General features: G+C 36.1%; 1 protein-coding gene across 4 annotated transcripts in view; it reads right to left on the reverse strand.

Annotated features, from left to right (window-relative positions):
* Positions 1–21,729, reverse strand: part of STS (steroid sulfatase) — a 110,942-nt gene that overhangs the window by 45,503 nt on the left and 43,710 nt on the right. The gene's annotated exons all lie outside the window — the stretch shown is intronic.

Consider the following 21,729-nt stretch of genomic DNA (forward strand, 5'->3'; position numbering starts at 1 on the left):
GTTGAGATCAAGGCCACAGTTCAATTGCTGCAGGGTTTCTTGAAGTATAAAATGAGAGAGTTTGTGCACATCAGAGAAAAGGGCTGACTCACAGAAAGCCAGAGGCCTTTGGAAGCAGTTGTTCTCAATCAAGGAAACCCCACAGCAAGAAGATTCAAACTGCTCAGGACACCTGAAAGAGTCTCAACATACAGAACAGAGCTTAGTTTAGGGGTAAAGCTTTGCTGCCTAGCAACCTACAGAGGCAGCACAGCAAAGAAAGATGTTCTAAGAAAAAAAATAAAATTAATGTATTGAGTGTGTCTGAAGGCCACATGGTTTCATTATCAAACCTACTAATTGGTCCCTAATTTCTCGTCACATAAGAATAGACATCAGCTGAACTCAAAGCATGCAAGGTAATAAAGAGACGTGCATGTATTTAAAAGAGGAAACCACATGGATATGCTCTGAAACTTCAAGACACTGTGGGTTCACGTCTCATTTTCACAAAGGGCTCCTCACATTAACTTGGCATTGTAGAGAGATCTGCAGTGCACATAAATTACAATCAAACCTATTCTGAGTTCTTTAAATAGGATTTCTGTATGAATGGGATTAAAGCTGCTCTTTGTAACTTGCTCCAGTGAATTTTATAATGATTAAAAATCTAAAATTATTGGTTATGGAAACTGACCAAAGTTTAAGAACATCCTTCTTCACATCATACTGCAAACAATCTTTAACCTTGTCCTTTAGGAATCTCAGGGCATATAAAGGTAATTCTGTCTTCAAAATCATTTTATCTTTATTCTTTACTCAAACATCTAAGGATGGCCCAATTTAAAAGTTAATTTTGATTTGCTCACCTGTCCACTAAGAAGTAATTCATCAGTTGTTTCACAATTACTGCATCAAACATGGTAAGAGCTTTGAAATCATAGAATCATAGAATTGGCTGGGTTGGAAGGGACCTCTGAGATCATCGAGTCCAACCCTTGAACCACCTTTGTGGTTGCCAGACTATGGCACTGAGTGCCACATCCAGTCTCTTTTTAAACAGCTCCAGGGATGGAGAATCCACCACTTCAGTGGGCAGCCCATTCCAATGCCTGATCACACTCTCCGTAAAGAAATTCTTTCTAATATCTAACCTAAACTTCCCCTGGCACAACTTAAGACCATGCCCTCTTGTATTGTTGAAAGTCGTCTGGCAAAAGAGAAGAACCCCCACCTGGCTACACCCTCCTTTCAGGGAGTTGTAGAGAGTGATGAGGTCTCCCCTGAGCCTCCTCTTCTTCAGGCTGAACAGCCCCAGCTCCCTCAGCCTCTCCTCACAGGGTCTGTGCTCGAGTCCCTTCACCAGCCTGGTTGCCCTCCTTTGGACCTGCTCCAGGACCTCAATATCCTTCCTAAACTGCGGGGCCCAGAACTGGACACAGTACTCGAGGTGTGGCCTCACCAGCGCTGAGTACAGGGGCAGAATCCCTTCCTTGGACCTGCTGGCGACGCTGTTCCTGATAAAGGTCAGGATGCCATTGGCCTTCTTGGCTACCTGGGCACACTGCTGGCTCATGTTCAGCTTCCTGTCAATCCAGACTCCCAGGTCCCTTTCTGCCTGGCTGCTCTCCAACCACTCTGTCCCCAGCCTGTAGCGCTGCATGGGGTTGTTGTGGCCAAAGTGCAAGACCCGGCACTTGGCCATGTTGAACCTCTTGCCTTCCAGTTGATCCACACTCCCCCCCAGCTTAGTGTCATCTGCGAATTTGCTGATGATGGACTCAATCCCCTCATCTAAATCATCAATGAAGATATTGAACAGAACTGGGCCCAACACTGATCCCTGGGGGACACCACTGGTGACCGGCTGCCAACTGGGTGCAGCACTGTTCAGCACCACTCTCTGGGCCCGGCCCTCCAGCCAGTTCTTAACCCAGCACAGGGTGCTCCTGTCTATGTTCTTTTTCTGGATAAGGAGTGGATACTTTACCTTATTACTTCTATTTCTACTAGTCTTTTAATGTTACAGCATGTTACAGGAATGTTAAAAAGGTTGACTCTCCATTTCTTATCAGCTAAAATGAGTAAGTCATGCATAAAGGATCATCAGCAGTTAAATAAGTGATACCTCTTGGTCACATCTGTAAATCAGAATCAAATAAGAAATGTAAGAGTAGGAGAATTTGTTTATGTAAATTTTGAAATCTTGTGGGAGTTGAAATTTCCCAACAAATATGAGAAAAATCTGTTACAAAGGCTGACATTTTAAAGGTGGTGGGTTGAAGGAAAACTGTGCAGATCCATCTGACAAACCATTTGCTTGCTGCAGGAGACAGACTTAGTGCCAGGAAAGAAAGAGACAATTTCCCATTGGCTTTTGAGATTGTTTAGAGAAGTACTTGCTAAGTAATTATAATAACCCTTGGAAAGTTGGCAATGATGATAAAAAAAGTGTAGTAAATAGATAAATTAGGACATTATGTGTGGGTATTCAGCCACATGACCTCCAAAGTTCCCTTCCAACTTGAATTGATCTATGATTTTATGATTCTATGACAATAGTAATAAATTGGATTGCACAAAGAAATATATGTGCAATGATATGCACCAATGCTTTTTTTTTTTACCTTCACAGTTTTCTTTGATGAAATTGGATGTTCAGATTCATTCTGTATATAAAACAAAATGAAAATAAAACAAGAATTCTACTCAGTACATCACATTAAATGATCTCTGATGATTAGAGACACCTGCTGTCATTCAATAAGGGCCATTTTGATTTCCCAATTACTCTGGGAAAAAATGACAAGGAATGAAAAATGTGCTATCACAATTATATAAATAAAACAGTTATCTTTATGATAACTACTATTTTATTTTTTTTTTAAACAAGGCTGGGCAACTTGACTTGGTCTCAAAAGAAAGTTAATATTCTGGCACATATTACTCATTTTAGAAAAAAAACACCCCAGTAATAGAAATACCCCAATGCATAGAAAGCTTAATCAAAAGTTTGATGAACTCAGTGGTAAAACTTCCATTTCCTTCGTTTGGATTATTAAACCCAAAGAGGATTGGTTACATTAGGGTTAATTAACATGTTAAAATGACTGCTTGAGCAGGAATATTTTTCATTATATGTGAACTAGGAGTGGCAATTCAAACAATGCTCTTTCAGAGAATGGCAATCACAATGCAATTGAAGAAATAAAGCAAAACTACTGTTCCTATTTTAATCTTGAAAACTGACATCTTCTAGAATAACAACTGTAAAGAAGCAATGAAGTGTGTGCTACCAGGAGATAAGCCCCATTAAAGTACATTCGTTAACACAAGAAACACATTAACTTATTAGCATTTCTAAATAGTAACTAATACAGATTAAAAATGCTAAAAATGCATTGCAGATCTCTATGAACAGATATATTTCACATGCAGTATTACATCAATTTTGGAAGGAAATAACAAATACTACAAAGTAGGCAGAATATACCCTTTACTCTTTTCTTGTAACAAATTAATTTCTTTTTTTACTTCAACCCCTCTACTCTTACTATTTCTGCAGATTTCACAGAGACTTTAGAATTAAGTTAAAACTGATGCATAAACATCCCCAGGAAGTACAGTTAATGAGCAAGGAGGAGTTTATCTGACCTATTTTAGCTGCCTCATTTAGTAAGAGGTGCATCACAGTTGCAAAAAGGCCTTTTATACCTATTGCAAAAAAAAAATCGAAGACAGGCAGTTAGCTCAAAGGTGAACACCCTCATATTAGACATCAAGGACAGTAAGATTCTACCCAAAATATTTGATATGCACCTACAATGAGCAACCCACTTTAATGAGCATTTTGAACAGATGAATGATTTCTCAATAAGACAAGATGGTAAAACTGCATTGCTTCACCCATAAAGTGCAACTGGAATGGTATCATATGTCATGTGCTCTTGAATTATGAGAATGGGGCTTCAGCTGGTTTAGTATCCCCTTTGAGTCCCATTGCTGGCTACAGAAAGCAATACAAATTTTAAAAGACTTTCTGGAAGTAAAGAGTTTATACAGAATATAAATCTGTAGCATAAATAAGACAAAACACTGGGAAAACAGTAGCTCAGTTCAAGCAACAATAACTTGCCACCTCCAGTGTAGGAAATTATCAATAAAAATTGAAGTATTCTTGATTGAAAAGACTCACTTGAAAACTGGGTTCTAAAAAATTAACCTCTGTACTAATCTCTGTGGATGCTACTGTTCAATTTTTCTTTGATTTGAACAGAATAGATTTGGAAAGACAACACTTCCGAACAACAAAATCAATCTAACTCTATAAGAGCTGCATAATTTCTGAAGCTATTTAGTCACTAGAATTTCATATCAAATTTCTTCTACTATTTCCTTTCAAGGAATGCATAGCTTAATGTACACGCCTAACAAAGTATCAGAAAAAAACATTAGATCTTTGGATGTTTTTCTTTGATTTGTATTTTTTTAAGGTAAAGGACATCATTAAGATGTTACTTGTTTTAGTAGGTCCATCAATGTTCCAAAATTCAAATAAAACTTCCTCTAATACATACTAAGAAGTGCTCTCTACATCCTGCTCTCCACTCTTGCTTCAAGCTCTGTTGAAGAGTTGTTTGATTCTTCAAGTGAAAATATCAATTTCACTGGAGTGCTAACAGTGATAAGAGCAACTGATTGTCCTGTAGAAGGAAACTGAGAGTGCCCTAGCACTATTCAACTTCACTAACACAGCATAAATGGTAGGTGAACTAGCCTCTCTAGTGCTGAAAATAATTGCTGGAGTTTTGAACTATGTAAAACTACTACTGTATTAATCTATATGAAGGTATAGGATTTATAAAAATTACTATCAACTAAAAAAAAAAGGTACAAACATTGAAAAACAACAGCATGTTTACAAATGTATTACTGATTTGGAAAATTGTTCAAAGGTTTAGTTAAGCAAGCATATAAGCAAATGCATTTGATTCATAAATTAGCTTACTATCATTTGAAGTCAATAGGACTGAAATGTTATTTGTATTAATTTGGAATAATTTAGTCTTGCTGAAATTATGCATAAAAAGTTCTATAATACAGAATACTCTGTGTAACCTAGGCATTAGGATAACCTAGTCTATTTGTGAGGAAAACTTTAAGGCAGTTTACCAAAGAAACAATAGAATTCAGAAGAAGGATAAAAGATCTGTCTCAGGAGAAGACAGTGGACAATAAAGGGAATTCCTGTATATGTAACATTCTTTTCCCATTCTGGAATTGCAAAGATCAGCCATCACATCTCTGCCTAGTAGAGACAGTTTGTTTTTTCATTTTTGTTGGGGTTTTTTTGTTTGTTTGTCTGTTGGGTTTTTTTTATTTGCAGTTTCAGAATTCCCTGATGACACAAACATTTGGTTTTTTATAGCATTATTAATGAGAATCAAAACTCATGTAGTCAGCTGAAGGCATTCACCTCTGTGAGTGGCAAGCCAGGACATTGGATACATGCATAAATTACTACAACTTAACCCTACATGCACAAGTATCTGGAAGATCCCAGAAAAGAGATTGATGCCTTCAGCTACATAGCCACCACACAGTAAACCTCTTAGGACACCCTTCCTGCTACAGAAGTTAAATTAAGGTAATTCCACAGTTCATCATCCCTTCAGGGCTGAAAGGTTAAGATTTTTAACTGATGAAAACTTTATCTTTCAATCATTTTAATCTCTATGTTGATTTTGTGAGATGAAAAAAAGATACTTCATTCTCTAATACTCTGATCTGATTACAAAATCCACTGACTAAAACCTTTGTATAAAAACAAGCTTATTAACTAAGACCAAGGCATCCCTATTTTCATTTTAGTGCTCATACATTTCAGGTTATAAATAAGCAAATGTTTCTATGGTATGCTCACAGCCATACAATTTTCCCTTGATAAATATGTAAATGTTTGTCTCTTCAGTGGGGAAGTAATTATCATTTTCAGACCTCTTCATTGAGCACAACACTTGAGGTAAAGATGGAGAATAATAAAACCATTTAGAGCAACACAAGAAGTGGCTGCACATATGGTGAACTGTACATAAACTCTGCATGCATCTGGTTTAACATTCAGAACATTTCCAACCACTGGAAAGCTGACATTCTGGGCTGAAGCAGTAAGCTGGTGTAACAGTACATTATCCACCTGAGAAGACCAGTGATTCTGTATAAGGGGAGCGTTAGAACATGAACCTCAAAGGTGAGACTACTTAGTATACCTGTTTGACTAGAACAGAAAATAAATGCATAACTAATCACCAAATGTGCAGTAACTCTTGGAGGAATAAAGTGGAGTGCAGATGCAGTTCAAAGTCTTGAAACAGTACCACTGTGCTGACATTATTTTTAGAGTTATGCTATGGAAACAGCCCACACAGTGAAGTCTTCTCCAAAGAACAAAGCTGGAGTCTCAAATGTGCTAAATGTGCTATGGTAGGTTAGTGAGTTTTTCAATGTCAACAGGACATTCTGTGAAACAAGTAACATCTGGTTCTGAAAAAACCCACATCTATATAAGCGTTTAAATTTGAATCAGGATTGCATATTTACAGCTAATCCAGCCTTGGACAGTTAATATATGTTTGCAGTGTAAAGCCCTCTTAGATTTTGTGACCTGGACTCCTTTCAAGTTAAACTAAACTCGAAGATGGATTCCAGGAATGTACCTAAGGCACTTGCACTGCTGATGAGCATTCAATCTACTCGACCACAGCAGGGCTGGGCTGAAGTGGTTTTCCTGCTGGTGAGCTGACAATTTCTCTCAAACTGAAAGACAGCTCAGGCCTGCTGCTGTTGGCAGTCCAAAACACGGTGGGACTGAGGAATTCTACACTGAAACCCTGGTGCTAGCACAATCAAGCTCCACCTGTGCCCACTGTAGATACACAGAAAGTAGGATTTACAGATTGTACACATCTACATCTGACTTATTCTAAACGTTTTTTAAATATAATGAAGCAAAGAAAGCACTTTCATACACAGCTCATGTCTCTTTAGATGAATTAATTTGAAAAGTAAAATAAGATTAAAAAAAAAAACAAACAACAAAGCAACATTGATGTGGGGTTGGCTTGTAGCTGTCAGTGTAAATCTTTCTGTTTGGGTTTGGATTGCCATGTAATTATAAACTTGTAATTGGCTTGTAACTGTTTATACAGTCTTATAAGTCTAATGTGTCTTCCAGGCCCTCAGGATACATTTTAAGCATAGTGCATGGCAGAGTAGGTCTGTGCTGCTTGGCAGCTATGAATAAATCAGCCAAATTTTGATTTATAATCATGCATAGATAATTTTTTCCAAGAGATGTGTACCACAAATCCTATTTTTTTTATTCACATAGGATTCAAATTATTTTAGAAATGTGAAAGTTGGAATGATACTTTAGGTATATAGGTATATAAATATGTGTGGATAATACAGCACAGAGTTAAGATGTGGTTATATAAGTTGTGAAGACTTGTGAGTATAGCTGCAATATAGACAATGCATGATGAAAAGGTTTTGATATTTTCATTGGTACTACAATACTAATGATGGACCATTAAAAGTCAAAAGTGCAACTGCTTGGTGGCTATCTCCTTATTAGTATTTAAATTAGCTAATAAATGCATTCCTTGAAATTAACTTTAAGACCTTACATCTGTTGAACATAAGGCTATGTATCTCTAATGTAAATCTTAATTTTACATTCTACATTTACAATCTACTTAGAATGCTAAAATATGAGAGATGGTCATGCCATTTTAGGAGGGTCCATTGCATTTGCATTTTGCATGACAGCTGTGAGAATTTTCTGGGTAAATTTGCATCTTCATTCTGCACACATCTGAGAAGAAGATGCCATTTCACACACAGAACTAAGATGCATAATGCTAAGTAGTTCCCCACTCTGAGCTCTTCCATGTTTTCTTTCAAATATTGGAAGGGATTTCTTTAGGTAGGACCAAGACAAACTGTAATGACAACCAAAGTATGCTATTCATTTTTGAATTAGACTGTCAGGTAAAGTAAAGATTTCAGCTACTTGATCATTCCAATATATGCTGATGGCGACTGATTGAATAACTGTGGAGTGATAAATGAATCTCTTCTCTCTATCTTCAAAGGTTTAAACATTTATTAAAGTCAGACTCAGTTTTCAACTGATTATGTATACGCTCTTAGATCCAAATGAATAATGCCAACATTTGCCAGATAAAAGTATGAAGAATTATAAAGAATTTCAAATAGGGCAAGTAATTTAACCCCACGGTTTAATCTATGGCACTTTTCTGAGAATTTCAGTATTTTTCAGTGTGTTTGTTTCGTTTTTTACAACTTTTATTAAATAAAATTGCAACTGTAATAAAATTGGTTGACATTAAAGCCTAAGCACTGCTTGCCTTTTAACAGCCAAATTTTCTGATCTTCGCTGAATTTGTGCAGATTGTAAACATTTTCTATAAACTATATATCATAAAGTGAAGAGGAGTTGTATTAAGATTTAATTCATATCTCTCATGAAATCTTCATTTCCTAGTTTTCTGATTTTAATTGTGTGAATCTAATCTCCCCCAAAACACAAGATACCTCTTTATTTTCCCCTTGACATGACCATCAGGCATGCACACTTGCTAATTCACGTTCTTCTGTCATGGCTTTTGGGTAACTCTTTGGTTCTTGTGTCGAAGAACTAAAGCCCACAGTGTAATCACCATCTCAAAACCACACTAGCTGGGAATGAATCCCTGTACAGGCACTGCTAATACCAATAAGAAAGCAAGCCTGTCATTGAAAATTGTACTCGAGGGAATTTTCCACTAATAAATGTAATCTCCAATATGTCTTCTCTAGACCACATTCTGAACTTAGCAGGAAGCAACAAAAAATTGAAACCACAAATCTTTCTTTATGATTCAGCTTTCTTTTTTCTTTTTTTTTTTTTTTTTTTTTTTTTTTTTTCCCTCTAGTATGTGTATGTGTTCAGTATGATGATGTTTATGTTGATTTAAACTACAGGGGATCCTTTCATACATGAAGGTAGGTCATCTATTAATGTATTCTTAAGAAAAAATAGTTCCTTCTGAACTTCTAACATCAAATCTTGTATATAGATAAACTAACTTGGACAGGAAAGGTTTCATAGCACTGCAATTCACATGGATACTTTCATAACAGACTGGTGTTTCATTATTACATAAAGAGAGACATAAGTTCACAACAGCAAAAAGATTTCTGCTCCCAAAGGCACTGGAAAAGCATGGATAAGTATATTCAGGAACTGACTGTACTTTTATGAAGATTCAACAATTAAATCTGACAACAGTAAGATAAAACATTTGCATGTGTTTCCTGATAGTGTATTAATTAGACCAGTGACTCCAACTAAAACAATAATTTTCTACTTTCTTACTGTGCACTCATAAATATAAAACGGATCAAGAGAAGTAATTGAATTTCACATCAGAAAATCAGTTTATTTTCTGAGAGAGGGATGTGGTGTTATCCTCTAGTATATTTTGCCAAGGAAATCCTCAAAGCTCTTTAACTTGGTCATCTTCTTTTTATGAGTAGCACCTGGGGCTTATTGCAATAATTGGTTGACGGACTACAACAGAATTACATAAAAGTTGAAATGTGAATGGACTGAGAAATTTGCAATAGGGGACTTGACTGTCCCAACTCCAAATCTGCAAGACCATTTAGGATATGTCTCATAGCAATGGTTTAGGTATTTTTTTTTTTAAGGGCAGTTGTCAATTTCATATCCTATTAAAATAATATTGGTAAAAAAGCAACCAGAGCAGCACTTTGTCCATAATTCCATTCTAAGATGTCCAAAGCTTGTCCTAAGGGATGTGCTGTGGTGAATACAAGGGAACTTATATTATGTTTCAATCCATTCTGAATCACAATTTTTTATGCTGTTGGAAACTGTGGACCCAGTCAGGACTTCATGAGACAGATGGGACATTTCACTGCACTTTCAGTTGCACAGACACCATCCTTTCCTTTGGCTTAGGTTTTCCCTCTGCTTTCCTGATATGGGTCATTTGACATTTGTATGATGTTACTCTATGCCTATAAACTCCTGGCAGCCACCTCTGCTGTCCAATTCTGCTTTGCCAGATCTTGCTAGCCACATACATAGCACTGTCTTACTCATCTTAGCAAGATAGACCATTTGTTCTGACATTATGTTAAGCTCTGAAACTATATATTCACTTCTATTACAAGGTTTTCACATTTTTTTCCCTCTTCATTCATCATTAAATGATGAAAAATCACCATAAAATACAGATTGTTTTAAAGCTGGTGATGCCATTTTCTTTAATGTTTCCACAATCTTTTCATACAACATCCATGGCTCTTGACTTCAAGATAACCCAGTTCTACTGACTTCCGTGCAGTTACATCACCCTATGCAAACAAAAAACTTATCACCTTATCTTAAAAAGAAAAAAAAAAAATATATTTATCAGGATATTTACCATGTTGCATAGTTGAGTGACTCCAACAGAGTTCTTAAAAAAACACCTATTTTTAAAAACAAAAGTATATTGAGGGATCTGTCTACCTTCCAACTAGAAACACTTCTCTATTGCTACATAAAGATCCTGATCTTCTTAATTTAATCTCATTCTCTTTAGATTTAAGACTATGCATTCTTCAGCTTTTAGGGAAGAATAAGTAACATATGAGTTGCATGGAATTTAGAAATGTTTATATATAAAAAGAAAAGTTAGATTAAATTAAAAAGTTCTGTTAGCTCATCACTCCAAAAGGAGGTGTAAAATTAAAGTATGGCAACTGAAGTGGTGGATTCTCCGTCCCTGGAGATATTTAAAAAGAGACTGGATGTGGCACTCAGTGCCATGGTCTAGCAACCGCAACGGTGGTTCAAGGGTTGGACTCGATGATCTCTGAGGTCCCTTCCAACCCAGCCAATTCTATGATTCTATGATTCTATGATATAACCTTTTTTATCTCAATTGTATGACACTTTTGTTCCTCTGTCTTAAAACCTAGTCCTTCCAGAACTGCTTAAATGTGTTCTGATAAGCTACTATCAATAGGGACTGATCACTGTAGTTGATGCCAAGCAATGAAAAGCAGCCAAGTGGAAGGTAAAATATAGTGTGATCTCCTGTGACAGTCCATTGGGAAGAACTAGCAAATAATAGGAAATAATATAAAATAAAATAAAATAAAATAAAATAAAATAAAATAAAATAAAATAAAATAAAATAGATTATCTGGTTGTGGTATATGAGGAGCTGACAAGTAAAGAAGGCCAGATTTGAATGTCAGATAAAAGTGCACCTCTCTAATATTAGGAAGGCTAAGATTTATTTAAAGGAAAATAAAATTCGTATTGCAGATATGGAAAAACCTCAACATTATCATGGTTACTTAATTTGATGGGACTGTTCCTAACAATATGCAAGAGGCTCAATTTTTGGACAACTGTATCATAACCATATTTCTGTATGTATGCTACTGGATGGGTTAAGATATCTTTTGATATCTAGGGAAAGAAAGAATCTATCAAAAGGGAAAGAAATCTCATCTTCAGAGGTGGTGACACACCTACCACAGATAGTTTGTTAAAATCTTTTTCATGGCTGCCACTGAATTAGCTTAACTGTGCAAGAAGAGTTTTATAAACGCAAGAGGTCCATCTTCATACATTGATTATCAAAGCTGTTATTATTCTCAAGTTATTGCATTTATCTTTCTTACTTTGCTCCCATTTTAAAGAAAATGCTATTTACATTTTAAAACATATAGCAAAGTTTTGAATATATTCATTAAAGGTTTCTTATTGTCACAATTTGTCAGCAAGAAATTGAATCAGACTTCCTTAGCTGATGAAAAAAATTCATATTTAAAAACTTAGGGAGTAACCAAATTTTACAAACTTATAATCTGAAAAAAATGTAATTGAAATTACTTGTATCATTTACATTACATGTTATCAAATGTTTCTGCAAGTTTCAGCATGATTTGATGATTTTACGAAGAACATAGAAGCTAGGAATCACAGAGTGATTTGAGTTAAATGGGATCTTCAAGGTCATTCTAATCCAACCATCCTGTCCAGGAAAGATACTTCTGTCACTAGATCAGGTTGTTCAAACCTCCATTTAGCCTGACCTGGAACAGTTCCAGTAATGGAGAATCCAGAATTTCTCTGGCCAAGCCCCTCCAGTGTCTCACCTTCACTGTAAATGTTTTGTTCCTTATGTCCAAACTAAACCTACCTTCTTGCTGTTTAAAAGCATTTCCCCATGTCCTGTCAATATAGCTAAAATGTCTCCCTCTATTTTTCTTATAAGTCCTCCTTATAAATATATTGAGAGGTTGCAGTAAGGTCTCCCTGGAGCCTTCCCTTCTCCAGGCTGAACAAGCCCAACTTTCTCAACCTGTCCACAGGAGAGGTGCTCCAGCCCTCTGATCATCTATGTGACCCTTCTCTAGACTCACTCCAACAGCTCCATGACTTAGTTGTGCTGGGAGCTCCAGAACTGGATGTAGCACCCAGGTGGGGTCCCCCAAAATCAGAGTAGAAGACAAGATTTACCTCCCTCAACCTGCAGGCTGCACTTGTTTTGATGAAGCCCAAGGTACTGTGGGCTTTTTGAGCTGCCATAGCATGTTGCTGGCTCACACCCAATTTTTCATCCACCCAACTGAGTAGAGAAATTATTTCCATTCAAATTGTAAACAAAGAAAAAAAAATTTTTTTTATTACTTGCTTAATGTGAGATCTGCATTTTTTGATGCCAAAATCAACTACACTCTGGATTAGAAGCACTTGCATAACTTTCACAGCCATATACTATACACACAGCTATATTTTTCAGAGTCAAAAATACTTTCTTCCATGATTTTTTTCTAGAAATGTTGAGGCATCCTGAGCTCTGATCTATTTCAAACATTCAGGACCAAGTGTTCATTTGGTCTGCAGGATGGCAAAAGTCGTATTGCTTTTCTGAGCCACCAGAAAATGGCTCCTTCTCAGTGAGCCATTCTTTTCTTTAAAATTAAAGCACATTTGCATTTGTATTATTTCTTTTTTTTATTTTAATTTTTATTTTATTTGTATTATTTCCTTATTTTAAATTTCTGATCTGATTGAGAAATGGAAGTAAAATCTATTTCTAATAGTCAAACTTATCACTGAAAGTAAAATATATTTCTAATACTCAAATTTATCATACAATGAAATATTGTATTTAGCCTAAATCCTTTATGCTCATAACACAGAAATGGTAGTAGTACTTATAAAGATGTGAAACTAAGCACGGAAGGGCTAATTTAATCACATAAATCTAGGCAAACTAAGTGTGACTTCACTGATGAGTCCATCTAGTAGTTTGCTAAAAGAGTGCCTGATGAAAGAGGAAGGTGCTTCTCCTCATCCCCCTTTCTGCTTTCCAAAGCTGTTTAGGAAAAAGGATGCAAGGGAGGTATTGGTGCTCTGCCTCCCCTCTTTTAGTAGCAGCAAATTACAAGATCCACCAAAGCTGCAAAACATAACATTTTGCTGGTCTAGGGCAGGGATTTGATTATTCTGAAGTCTCTTTTATCATCTCAAGTAACTGAGCCCTTAGGGATCAGGTGTTCCCTTGGGTATTGAACTTACTACTCTAACATGGAGTTAAAATCTGTTGGGTTCTCTCAGGGTTACTACTATGTCCTCTTCATGAGGAAATGTTATAAAGATACTTCCAGTGGTGCACTGGGAATGGTTTAAAAAGAAAAGTGTCTATACAAAACACAATTAATCAAAAGGAAAAAAAAAACCAACATTTTAGTACAAAATACCTTGAGCACAATAAATGCTTTATTTTACAATTAAGTAGTGAGAGGAAAACCTGGAGAAGAGCAAAGTTATCACATTATCAGCCACTTGCATCTCACTAATCACAGCATCATTGACCTAGTGCTTTCCCTAATTTTAAAAATTTCACTACTTATTTGCTGGTGTAATAAAAAAGCTTTTGGAAGTGCAAAGTACACAACTTTTTTTTTTTTCTTCTCTTTTCTTTTTCAAAGAATAACGACCTTTGGTACTATTTCCAGCTTACTATCTTGTGTGGTTGTTCTAGCAGTCAGCTGTACCACTAGAGAAAAAAAAAAACCAACAGCCGTTTTCAACACAGTTCTACCAAGCTCATCAATAAGGGCTTACTACCACCTGTAACTGGAGCCTTGTGATTCAGCAGTGTGAAATTTCTTCATGGCACTTCACTATTAGGAACAAGCCCGCTGATAAACAGTATTTTACAACACAGAATAGATGGTCTCATAAAATTTGTTGTATGGTTACTGTTTTCACTGAGAATCAGTTCTCTTTTTGAATAGTATAGTCTGAAAATAATTAACACATATCACAAAAGAAGCATGAAAAGGTTTCATGCCTCTCCCTAAGAAACAGCAGTGATGGTTTTAAAAGAAACTTTATGATTTTCAGTATCATAACTAAAGCTGAAAAGTACATTGTCAGGTTTGGTTTTTTGGGGTTTTTCTACAGTTAAATGCGATACAGTCTGCTATGAATAAAATGTAAAATCTATACAACACTTCCCATTTCATCACAGAAAATGTAAATGTAATTGTAGTCCATATATAGGTGAAGATATTCAATTATCTTTTAGAAATACCAATTAATTCCCAAGACCAGAACAAAACCTGAGTTCCAGGTGCACAATCTAACCACTTCCTACCTCTAACATGAATCAAGACCTTGAAGGGTAAATGGCTTGCCCTCCTCTTCCCCCATTCCCATGGCAATTGAATTTATAATAATAATGCTTTATTATAGATCCAGACCTGGATTAGTGGGTGACTGGCAGCAAATGTTACCTCAGTATATAAATCTGAACAGCATCTCTATGCCCTGGAGTTTTCCTTCTGAGAAAGAGCAGTGTGATCCCTCTAGCTTACCAAGTCGGAAAATGCATATTTGTGAATCTCTACTCTAGCAATGTAATGCCACAGTAACTATGAAATCTGTCTCCAAAACAGAACTTCAATAGTGTGTGTTAAACATGAGTTCATATTCATAGGAGGAATACACCTAAGTAACTGCTCATGAAAAAAATACTTTGTGATGAGACAGGATTCCAAGAGGGAAAGAAATGTCATATAAACATATGCTTTAAAACTGTACCATTAGGCATAAGTATAGGAAGATTGAGTTTTCCTGTTTTTGAGTAGCTGACTTCATAGACTTACAATGTTCACTTGTACCCTCTCTGTGCTTGCATCAATGTGTAATTATTCACAGGCTGTATCAGTTATATTAAGGTATAGGGTAATCCACTGCAATACTGAAGGTAGAAGGAAAGGCACTGTAGGAAGGTTTAAAAGACCAGATGAAAAATCCTTAACATCTTTAGTTTCTCTGCTCCTTTGTTTCACGCTTAGTCTTCTTTCATAGAGATGTAACTTCCACCAGCAACATCCTTCACCTACTAGCTGAGCTGCATCCTTTATTAAAAACCATGATTACAAGATCTATAAATACACTGACAGATATTGCTTTTAGTGTCCAAGTGTTGAAGAAAAAGGATGGCAAAATCACGTTCATAACTCAGTGCTGAAGTTTTCAGGTTCACAACAGGGACACTTTTGCCAAAGCAAGCAAAGAGAGCTGTAAATCATGCCTCTCTCAGCCATCCTGATCCCTTGCTCTGGGTTACTGAATTCCTATCCAGTTTCTTTGGGACAGGGCAAACACAATTGCTTTTAACAGCTTCACAGTTTCTGTGCTAAAATGTTGCTATACAGAGTCACTCCAGCAGCAAAGTCTACAGTGACCTCTTTTAAACTGCTTTCCCCATCTGTATTTTGGAGATCATCTACAATTTGGACAAAGTTGACCCCTTTTTGTTGCAACCTTCAGCCAAGCATATATAGAAACAAACATATTCCTGCGAGACAATTGTGGCTTGAATCTATATTGTGTTCTTAAACCCACTGATAATTACTTTCCCCACCCACCTTACACAAGGAGTAAAATTCAGCCATACCATTAGTATGTGAAATTAAACTTCAGGACAAAAGTCAGACAAAAGGTAGGTGGTACATTTCATTAAAGGACTTGTTATCCTCATTGCTTGGGATTCTCTTAACCCTAGTTTATCCAAAAGATGCTTAAAAGTTTCTCCTACCAATGAAAATTCTCTTCTCTCAAGAGCAATGCTATTTTTTTTCACTGATCAGAGTATTTTTATCGCAGTGTTAAATGTCATTTCACTGTTTTGTATTAGACTAAATTTTCAGAGGTTCACTGCTAATAGATTCTAAAGTTTTGAGAGTTTCATGTTGACACTTTTGTAAAGTGCACACTGCACTAACACATTTTATGCTGACAATTTAACTCCTGAAATATCAGATGCAAATGAAATCTGTTCAGCAGTTGGCAGCAAGTTATGAACAACACAGCATTACTACCAAAAGCTGCATTACACTGAAGTTTTCATGGAGTGCATGATACTACAACATTATTTAAAACTGATTTTAAAAATGCTATAGGAATGGCTGCTTAAGATGTGCTTCATAATCTTGTAAATAATGTTCTAAGAAGGAGCTTTGCTGTGTACAAAGATGTAATATAGAAAAAGGATACTGTATTTAAGGAGGATTAGGTAGCTCAGCAGGCTTATCATAATAGAACTGTGAGTCTTTCATCACTTAGTCACCTCTTAAATTCAGTCCCATTCAGTACTGAGTGAAAGTCATTGCTGCTTAGTGACATATGAAATGAGTTTGGGTTTTAGCCCAGATCGTAACTGGAAAGCGTCCACATCATAAAAGGCAGAACCACAAATGTCTTTAATCTGCACCCTTTTGACAATTTTCCCAGATCAGACCTAAAGAGTGAATGTACTTCAAGAGCTTAACTACTGTCTTAGTTGAAGAAAGAGTCTCTTAATGGTAGGGTAAGAGCAGGATGGCAGAACAGGGTGGGAAAATGCTATTCTAGTCACAGAGTACCTGTAGTGGCAGAATACCTTCTTCCTCAGAGATGCTGGCTGAACATCTTTCAGCATAGTAAAAACAGCTTAAAAATAAACTTAGACTTGACTCATGAACCGTTATAAATTCATGAAAGCAAGGTCAAGGAATGCACCGTTAGCATCAGACATCGCTCTCCAGATTTTCAGTTCCATCTTTACACTTTCAGGCTCAGATAAGTTTATGTTACATTCATAACAGCTGGATAGAAGTCTCTAACCCTGATCATTCACCACTTCTGACAATTCAGCATCATTCTGTTTTGCTTATCTTTTAAATCAACTTTGTCATGTTACAAATTACTACATCAGGTGAAAAGCCATGATAAATTAGGCTTGTCTCTGTGTAGATTCTTTTTCTGAAAAAAAATTTAAAATAATGGATAGCTCATTCATTTTTTTTTCTCTAAGCAACAGGATTTTTATCCCTTTCATAAAATATTTATGATTATTTTGATTTTTTTGGTGTAATTCAGAATTCTCTGAAGATTTGTGGTACATTTTCAGATTGATTGTAACAGAATAGGATTCTAAACAGAGGCTGGAAGCATACAAACACTGTAAGAGTAAAGACAGAATTCACAGTAGCAGCCACAAACAAGAATAAAAGAAGAGAAAGATTTCAGATGAAACTCATCAATGCTATGTTGTTTCCCCAGAAAGAGAATGGTTACTGCTCAGTATATGAAAGAACATTAAAAAAACCCCAATGTCATGGCAGAATAACTTGAAATAAGGATCAAAAGAACATTCTAATTACTTTGTAATTAAAAACAATAAGTCAAGTTTAGGAGTCCATAGGTCTGTAAGTTTAAAGCAGTTATTTTAAAATAAGAAAGAAATGCTTCCACTAAGAGACTGAAGACAGATCACATGCTATTATGAAGGAATATAAAAACTGAAAAGCTGACTGTCACCTTGCCAAGCCTCCCTGCTCAAGCAGGGCCTCTTGGAGCCCAGGACCACACACAAATGGCTTTTGAATACCTCCAAGAAGGCATTCCGTCATTTCCTTGGGCAACCTGTGCCACTGCTTTGGTTCCCCTAAGACTAAAAAAGTTCTTCCTGGCCTCCTGTGTCTCTGTGCCTATTCCTTCTTGTCACTGAGCCTAATTTCATCATCTTAGCATTTACCCTTCAGGTATTTATATGCACCAATAAGATTTTCCCTTCACTTCATCTTCTCCAGGATAAGCAGAGTTCTAGTCTGAGATGTCTCAGCCTTTCCTCATAGGAGAGATTCTCCATTCCCTTAATCTTCTTCATGACCTTTGCTGGACACTGTTGAGTAGCTCCATATTTCTCTTGTAGTGGGGAGACACAGAACTACTCTCTCCATATAATACCATACCAGAGTTTTAAAGATGTCTGAAACCAAGTTACAAGTAATATGCATTGGGATTTATTCCCACTCTTCTTCTTATCAACTAACATCAGGTGATCGAAGTATTTTCTTGGGATAACTTGATCCCAGGGCAGGTAAAAAGATCATTGCAGAGAGGTGGTTTTTATTTCAGCTAGCAGGGCATTCACATAATAAAGATACACAGACAATACCCCCACGCTGCAGTTACCTAGCTTGCACAACACTACAATCTCTGGGACTGTTTTACACTTAAACCACAGTTGTGACTGTTCCACACAGATTAAGAAGTGACATGTAGCTTTGCTACTGCTAATAGAAAAGTAAACAGCCATTTGCAAAACTGGTGTTGAATTAGTGTGCCTTCACACAACCTGCATACAAGTCCACAGGGGGCTCCAAAACTGCAGTGATCTGTTCTGTATTAAATTAGTGTAATGCAATTTACATCCAAAACGATTTCTAAACATGTCCATTTCTCTTTCTATGCTCAGTCAGGAACGAAGGAATTAAGGAAGGAAAGAAGGGAGGAAGGAATAAAAGTTTAATATTACATTCATTCATTCATCATTTCTTTTTCCATTTTTAAACTGCAAGATTATTTCATCTTCTCTCATATGAATTGTAATTAATAGAATTAATAGGGTGCTTAGCCTACATTGAAAGAAAATTAATGTTATTAGGCAGAGAATAACTCTCTAAGTCATGTCACATGCAGTGACAGAAACTCTGAATTCTGTTATATACACATTGATATGTAGAAGCAGTAGACATTTGTATCCAGACACTTTGTATTTTGTACTTTAGACATGGACTGTAACCATACTACTCAGTATGGTTTTAACAAGTCACAAACATGAAATATTCTAAGAAGTGTTTTACCCATGTGTCTTACAGATTTTTCTCCTCCTACCACAGACACCACTTCATAATTGAATAATTGTCCAATTAGGCCAATGATTCTCAAAAAAAAAAAAAAAAAAAAAAAATTGAAAAGGGAGAATTGTCTTTTATTTAGAATTCTCAGTCTGAGTGGAATTCTCTGTCTTAATAGAAAGGTGGTGGCTTTTCTTTTTCTCTTGCAAATGGTTGCTAAAGTATTCTTTCTGATTCTCAGTGATCTCTCAAATCAGGAACAATATTCCATCTGCATTTTGTGGTTCAATCTTCACATAACTTTTTCATTACCAGTACCTGACAGTCTGAACTTTTATCTTCTTTTTAAATTTTTTTTTATTCACCCACAAGGGTTTACCACAATATTTACCACTCAGCAGATAACACATTGTGCACTTCTTTTAGAACTGAGATGAAACTGATGTTTCTTTTCCTACCAGATGCCAAACATTTCTGATGTTGTACTTTTATGAAGTTTTTTATACACTAACTTTTTCTTCCTACACTTATGTTGCCTTTAATTATAAAGTTTTTGCAGAACATTGTTATTTCTGGGCTATTTTGTTTTTACTGCTCCTGCAAGTTAAATTCATCTAAGCATAAATACTATTTTCTCTCTAGTGAATGATAAAACTTCCCTTTCTGGAAAGCTTATGGTTTTCACATTTTCAGCTTTTTCAGACAATTCTGTGTAACTTTTTGACTGTTACATTTTCAGAGGCTTTCCAAGAAAATAAAGGTTACTAACATCAGCAGTGCAATGAATAAACCTACTTAGTTGATGCATTAAGATTAAAATGTTCAGTGGAGGTTAATGGAAATTAGTAGTCACTTTATTTAAAAACAAACAAACAAACAAACAAAACAAAACAAAACAAAAAAACCAAAAACCAAAACATTAATAAACCCAAATAAACCCTTATATGTCAGCCATAACTTTTTTTTCTATCATTCTAATAATGGAGGAGAAAGTAACAGAGGAAATAAACATATTTTCTACCACCTGAAGCAAATATGCAATCAGCCAAGTCTTACAAGACACAGGGGAAACCATGTAATCAGACCCCCATCTCAAACAAATTTTGATGCTTGTATACTAGCTTCTGACAGATGAGGATCTGTTTTGTGATTAAGCTAGTTCCACTGTGTCTGATCAAATATATCAAGTATCTCATGTATCTCCTCTCTGAATTTGTTCAAAATTACTGTTATCACCACCGGATTTGTATCTACAGTTCTGTCCTACCGTTTGGTTTGCTTGACACATTTTCTAAGACCCTGTGGTTATTCTGTAACAGAGTGCTGGTTTTCAATTTATTACCACCTCTGAATGCTTAAATAACTGAATCAGTATCATGTCAGCTGCCTTGGTTTCCAGATCGCAGTTTAAACCCTGAAGCCACTCTTCTGAAGGAGGCAGCAAGAGGTAATGACAGCAGCAAGTGACCAAAGGGTCTGGGACAAGCTAACTAGCATAGAACAGAAAACAAAGCAGTGAAATCAAGCACAGATGGTAAGAGAAGCACCAATGTTCAGAAGCTTACTACAATGTGTCTGCAAACAGAAATTACAGCACGTGCATACATTTGCCTAATACAAGCACTTGATTGACTAAATGCTGGTGCCCACTGACTGATGTGATAAAGACTCAGGAATAAAAGCCACTCTCTGATGACAAAACCTAAGTCACAAAAATGTGGGGTTTTTGTTTAATAAACTTACCATTCACACTGAAAACACTTCCTACTAAGTGTATCACAGCTTCTCACTTTCCCTATTTTTGGAAGTATTGCACTAACACATTACACATCAATAAAGGTACATGATGACTGTTTTCCCCTAACTTTTACAACTGGACCTCTTGATACAAAATGCAAAGGAATACACATTATGCTTAACTGCACATGCTTGCATAGTTTAAAAGTGAGTATGCTCCAAAGCTGAATATCTGTTTATAGCAATTTAATATGGAAGTAGCATTTTCCTGAAGAAAGACAGCTTGCACTGAATTGTACTGAGTACAGAATCAATTTGGGCTAGATGGGAAGGAGGAATGTAAGCTCATCTTTAGCTCCTAATACTACTTTTCCAATGTGATTCTTCTAAAATATGACCTATTAGTTGCTTTCACAAGTAATTATCTCTGGATTCCAAGTTACTCCAGTTCATCCAGAGATAAGGGAATCCTGTTGAAAGATTTAATGAACAATGGCTCTCCAGCCTCAGAGGGAATGAAAGGCTCTGAAGGGTGATTTTGTTGGGTTTTCGCTATTCTTGATCAGAACTCCTCACCTGAGTGATTTCACTAATTCAGTGAGTATAATAAAATAATTAGCAAATTGCTTTTGCTAGTAATGCATAATGTAGTCACTTTATTTGAAAATGCTTTTATATCAGTATCACACAGTCTCTTTCCAGGTTGGTATATTGTTT

The sequence above is a fragment of the Calypte anna genome, chromosome 1 (assembly GCF_003957555.1).
Source record: "Calypte anna isolate BGI_N300 chromosome 1, bCalAnn1_v1.p, whole genome shotgun sequence".
NCBI lineage: Eukaryota > Metazoa > Chordata > Aves > Apodiformes > Trochilidae > Calypte > Calypte anna.